We start from the raw sequence: 6,714 nt of genomic DNA on the forward strand, positions 1-6,714 counted from the left end.
CCAGTGGAGCGTCCACGCCGGCGCCAGCTCCTACAAGATCACAGCGACCCCCAAGAACTCCCCGGAACCGTCGGTATTCGCCCAGTTTGGTGGGTGGGTGGTGATGGGCTCGGTCAACTCCCTGTCCCCCAACACAGTGTACACCGTGCAGCTGGAGGCCATGGACAATGCCTTCAATGTCCTCAGCAGTGCAGAGACAGAGGAGACGACAGGTAAAAGACAACTAGGGGGTCTTCAACTATTATATTTTCTTAAATAAGAAAGCATCCCCCATCTTCTATCGGGCCTTCTGCAGCTCCTGAAATCCCCAGCATTGAAAAGGCGTACTCCAAACTCAGCGACGGCGTCATCGTGGAGTTCGCAGAGGTTTCCGGGGCAACCGGCTACATCCTGAGGGCGGAGACGGAGGCTGGCGACTTCTTTTCTGAGAGTGTGGTGAGCGGCTCCCCGGGCAACGTGGTGGGGCTCCAGCCCTACACAGACTACAGGCTGAGCGTCATGGCCGTCAACTCTGGGGGGAGGAGCCAGCCATCGCTCCACGCCGAGGTCAAGACAGGTATACCAGAGCCCTGAACGCCGTCTCACACCGCCGGCCACAACGCCGTGTCATGTCGCACCCAGTTGTCTCCGATTCTCATACTCATAAGACGGGAACAGGATCCGTGTCTCTTTTACCGTTTCAATCTCAAAAACATGAAAAACAAAACCATGAGAACCGAGCTGCGCCCCGACCCGTGGGACAACAGAACGTAATACGATAACACAGAAAACCGATTCCATTTCACACGCAGGGGGAGAAGCCCGTGCAGATTGTGCGTGTTCACATTAATAGCCTTTATAATGTCTGCGTAAAAACGTGTCTGCAGTGGTGCCGGCGCCCGGGTTGAACACCGACTCCCCAACTAACGGCACCATCCGCGCCACATGGACCCCGGTGGAGCACGCCGTCCTCTACTCGTTCTGCATCATCCGCGAGGGCTCCAGCAACCGCCACAAGCTGAACACCACGGACACCGCGGTGACCTTCGATGACCTCGAGGCAGGGGTCACCTACTGCATCAAGGCCACAGCCTTGGATCCCGAGGGTCGAACCGGGGACGACATCACCGTGTGCCAGATCACACGTAGGCAGAATAAACGTTAGGCCGATGGACAAAACAACCGGCAGCAGATTTTTGTGTCCCATTTCCCCGTCTGGTTTCATTTGCAGGTCCTTCCATCCCGGACGCGATCGAAGTCAAGTTCGGTCAGGGTCGGTCTCAGCAGATCCAAGTGACCTGGACATTGGTGCCGGGAGCTGATCAATATCGGGTTGAGTCAACTAATGGGGAAAGTTGCATCGCAGTGGGTCGAAGCTGTTCCATTACACCTGTGGAGTGCAGTCAGAACCACGCCATCACGGTCACAGCCTACAACGAAGCTGGCGCCAGCGCCGCGTCGGACCCAACGTATTACATCACACGTAAGCACTCGCACAGAAAGCCGCGTGTGTATGTACATATAGAAAGCATAAATCTAAAGCCCACAGATTAACATATTTATTTAGAACACATCCAGGCTGTTCCAAGCTATGCTAAGCTAACGCTTTCCCTTCTCTGACAGACCCGTGTCTGCCGGAGGTCGTCCAGGTGAAGGAGCCCGTAGCGGGCAACTGCACCCTGGAGTGGAGCCCGGTGGCTCTGGTGGATTACTACGAGGCTTACATTAAGATGGACGACGGAACGGAGGTGTCTTGTAACACCACCAAAGCCACGTGCCAGTTCGTCTGCGAGTGCAGCTGCACCTACTACGTCCTGGTCTTCCCCTACAACCACGCCGGCTCCAACTATTCGCACAACGGATACACCTACACCACCGGTTCAGTGCAGCCGCCAGCGCACGCTTTGCCGCCAAGCTGGTTCCATCTTTCTCGCCTCATTTGCATTTCTACTCCCGCGCAGTTCCTTGTTGCCCGCAGCGTGTGGCCGCCCACCTGGTGGCTACGGAGACCCTGGAGGTCAGGTGGCTGACGGTCAAAGGCGCAGATTTCTACCAGACAACCGCAGCGGCGCAGACCGGCGACGACATCCGCTGCAACAACACGGCGTCAGAGTGTGCCCTCTCCGATCTGGACTGCAACACGGTGTATTCGGTCACCGTCACACCTTGCAGCGAATACAGCGGCTGCAACCTCACCTGCGGGTCAAGCGTGCTCGAGACAGGTGAGGTGACTTCAGACGGCAGGATGGCATCAGAGTTCCCAAAATATGGGTGGGAAGTGTACCACCGCCTGAGTAAAAAGGTGCCTTATTTGGTGTAAAACACAGTTCCTCTCCGTCCCGCCCGCAGCGCCGTGTGCCCCAGAGATCCTGGACATTAAGCAGGCCGACGCCTCCACCTACAGAGTCGACTTCAGCAACCCCAACACCAACGACACAAATTACACCGTCACCGCCACCGGACGCTACGCCCCACACACGTGTCACACAACGGGCGGCTCCTGTGAGCTCACTCACCTGCTCTGCGGCTCAACCTATGAGGTCATCGCCGCGGCCAGCACGGCCGCGGGGCGGAGCCTGCCCGGATTCAGTAAAACTTTGGAGACAGGTAGGATTGGTTTAGGCCGGTGAATGATTGTTGACGTGTACGTTTGTTTCGGCAGTTTGATTGTCTCCCATGGACACAATCCTGGTCATGTTCTCTCACATTACATAAAACGACACGTCATTTTCTCGCTAATCTTTACAAGATTTCGCTCAAAGTTTTTTTCAGACTCAAGATTTCTTATAATGTGGGACAAAAAAAAAAAGGATAAATAGGTTTTTAAATCTCTTGGGCCTCTTGCAAAAAATAAAGTTTAACCGCTTTGTCCTCATGTTGCGATAATCTGATTATCATATAAAAGTATAAATAGAGAGTGTAATCTAGATTAATCTAGATCATATGCATAATTTGACCTTGGAAACATCCGTCCTTTGTGATGCATCACGACATTTAATTACATCAGTAAAACAACCCAACTATATGCACACGCAGCACTGACCTCTGACCTCTCACCCCAGCTCCTTGCTGCCCCGAAAATGTGACCGTGTCCCAAATCACCCAGGCCGTGACTAATGTCACCTGGTCGCCTGGCAACACCGCCAGCTCCTTCATCACCAGCCTGACGTCTCCCCACGGACACGCGAAGTGCCACACCGTGGACAACCACTGCCTGATGGGATGCATGACCTGCGGCACCAACTACAACATCAGCATGGAAGCCATCAGCAGCACGGGACACAAGTCAGAGTGCCACTACGAGGGCTACTCCACCAGTGAGGACGAGCACAAACATCTACCAAAAAACAAAACAAAAAGTCCTACAGGAAGTCATTTTGTATATCTATCATTTCAAACACGTAACTCTAAAATTCTTCAGACATACATGCTGTCTTTGTTTTTTGTTTTTTTTTAAATCATGTCATTTAAAACATTATTGAATCCGATGTAAAACTGTATTCTTGCAGACAGACAGACAAACCCAACCTCCTTCTTTTCAGGTCCCTGCTGTCCAACAGGCGTCAAGCTCTTACCGCTTGCCAACGGCACCATCAGGGCCCTTTGGCGTCCTCTGAGCCCTCAGATCCACAACCACACAGTCCACCTGTACGGGAACACGTCCAACCTCTCCTGCACCGCCTCTGCTGGCTACCGGTACTGTGACATCCAGAAGCCGCAATGCGGAGATATCGTCCAAGTCGTGGTGGCGCCGGTGGAACGCAATGGGGACGAGGTCGACTTCTGTCTATGCAGGAGCTACTCAAGTGAGTCATAAAGAGGCGGAAACCATTCGCATCCCTTTCCCGACTGCTCGTCCTTTGCGTCTGCTTTTTTCCGAACTAATGCAATAATTCCTGTCGCCTTCTCAGTTTTCTGCAAAGAAGATCATTTGATGGGTGAGTATCCTCTAACCTGGAAACCTTGGGGGGGGTCCAGCTAAGCGTTTTATTAGCAGGCCAATAGTTTCCAGTGCTTTTCTGAATGAAATCTCCTTTCTCTCTCCAGTGATGCGCGGGAGACGATGCCACTATTAACTGCAGTAAGTTCCTTGCTCACCTTCAGACCGGTGGAGAGCCGAGAAGAAGAACTCGGCTGTCCTTTACATTAGCGCATCTGTGAAACTGATGAAAGGCGCTTTCTTTAGGCGCATCGGGCTGTGTCTGCAGTGCGCGTGAAAGGAAGAATACAGATAATGGATGTTTAGTAGGCCCGAACTCGGCGCGGCTGAAGCTGCATTCTTCAAGTTTCGCAAACTTGTCTCCAAACAACCACATATTGAGCACAAAAGAATCAGTGCTGAAATGACAATGATGATGATGATGATGACGACGAGACACTGGTTGATAACGCTTCTCTCTCTTGTTCTCCCACCCTCCAGGGAACGGCCCTCATCGCTACCCTCCACCCGAATCGAGAACCAAATGCACATGAATAGGAACATCACTGTTTTAGAAATGCGAGCTGTTTGCACTAAATATACGAATTTAGATAAAACAATGTTTGCAAGAAGAGTTTTAACTTTGCGTTTGTCTATTCTTAGATTTTTCCCATCAAATATTCATTTTATTGCAGGCTGCATGTTTCTTTTTTACTGCCTGCTCTGGAATTCCTCCAATTGCATCTCGTGAAAATGATAAAGAGCTGAAATTGAAACTGATCGGTGAAACATAAACATATTAAAAAAAACCAAATGGATTTAAAGAATGATCATATAGGACTTCTCCAAATAGAGGACCTCCACGCGGCTTTTGACTTGTCTCCGGGGTGCGAAGCCGGCTGGTGACCCAGAAGAGGTTCAGCAGCAGCAGCTGATTCCATCTTGTTGGCCTGGAGACACAAATAGGAAGTCCTGTGGATGAAATGTCTGCTCAGGTGGCTGCAGGGAGATTCAATGTTCCCTCTGCTGTCGTTGGACTTCTGTCAGCCGATGGGCGACGTCAATAAAACGCATCGATTTCACCTCGTCGTCTGGTCTGGGTTTCTTTAGTGAGGTTTAGAGAGGCTTCGTTTCAAAATCCAGAAACGGAGAAACGTCCAGAAATAGCTCCCGTATAAAATACGTGACAGAAACTGCTTGAAATACCACTGAATGGCTTGATTTGTAATATTCGACCTGCTCAGATCACTGTAGGCCGCTTTAGGTCTTTCATAACGTTAGTCCTCCCTGGCGAGGACGTTGTATTTTCCAACGCCTCCACCTGCTGTTACAGACCAACACAGAAGAAAGTAATTCTAACCATCCTACGCAGAAGAACACACGGCCAAAGCCTTCCTTCCCGCATGCGGTCGGACACGAGCTGCTGGGAAACCAGGCGGATTCGTCTCACAACTGAAGACACGAGAGGAGCTGAGGAAGGAGCCGGAGGCGTTGATCTATTGTGATATTCATTTACAAAACACCCGCAGCAGAATCTGCACAAGCTCAGAACAAGATACTGTGTTTGTTATGAACAGGAAATTCCCCGTGACTGCACATATTAACTGGTATTAACCCCCCCCCCCTTGGGGTTGGAAGCTTCGATATCGACGCAGATATGAAGTATCTTACACATGGGATGTAATAGATATAAAATATCTTTGTTACACATCTTTGAGCTCCGCTTTCATATACAGCCAAGTGTCGGATTTTGTCACATACATCCGTGTACTCAATATTATGACCGTTGGCAGTTCAGTGGGCATTAGAGCCAATCAGAGAAGCAACGCTTGCTGGGCGGCGTCCATTTCAGTCTTCGGATTGGTTTTCATTGGTTTAAAATGAATACTCTTTCTCATATGATTCACTGCCGGGATTATTGGGAAACTTTAAAAATAACTGTAAAACTACTACTACTACTGTACTTTCAGCTTGTCCTGTAAGGGGTCGCCACGGCAAATCAACATTCTCCACTTCACCCTGTCCTTTGCATCGTCCTCCCTCACGACATCCATGTATCTTCTCCTGGGTCGACCTCTAGCCCCGTTCCCTGGCAGCTCCATCCTCAGCATTCCTTCTACCGATGAATCGGAATACTTTAATAATCCCAGAGGGAAATCATATCAGCAACATTGCGCCACTCAACAAAGTCAGAATTACGATATTAACAGTATGCACACAGTGATTATTTATTCAGTTTAGTCCCACATTATACAGTAATGAATGTGCCGGGAGCACATCCCCCCCCCCCCCCCCCACCTCCGCCTCCACGTGCCAGGTCTTCTCATCATGACGGCGAGCCCACAGGCATCTCTACCTGTCCTCATTTAGAACATCCTGATTGGTCCCCATAAAGTTGATCTTTGGAGCTCAGCCTGCAAAGATTTCAGACGAGTTGCCGGACCCACCTGTGGATGTGACGAACTGACATGCTGATTCTAACAATGGAGAAGATGAGTTATTCTGCAGTTATCCTCTTGTCTGTCCTGCAGGTATTTATGGCTTTTTAAATTCACTTTCTTTGTGTTGTTACAGAGTTTGGATTATGAAACCGTTTTAATTTGTTTACTTTGTCTTTTTGTAGATGCAATATGTTGTGGCTACAGGTGGTGAGTTTTCTTTGTTCAGCTTTACCTTTCTGTATATTATATTATATTCATTGATAAGCCTGATAAATTATAATAGCTGCAGACAATTCCATCAGCAGATGTGATCATTTAATGTCATTTATTTTTATTTGTGCCCTGATTTTAAGCAATTGAGTGGAAAAAACATTC

The sequence above is a fragment of the Brachionichthys hirsutus genome, chromosome 15 (assembly GCF_040956055.1).
Source record: "Brachionichthys hirsutus isolate HB-005 chromosome 15, CSIRO-AGI_Bhir_v1, whole genome shotgun sequence".
NCBI classification, from domain to species: Eukaryota; Metazoa; Chordata; class Actinopteri; order Lophiiformes; family Brachionichthyidae; genus Brachionichthys; species Brachionichthys hirsutus.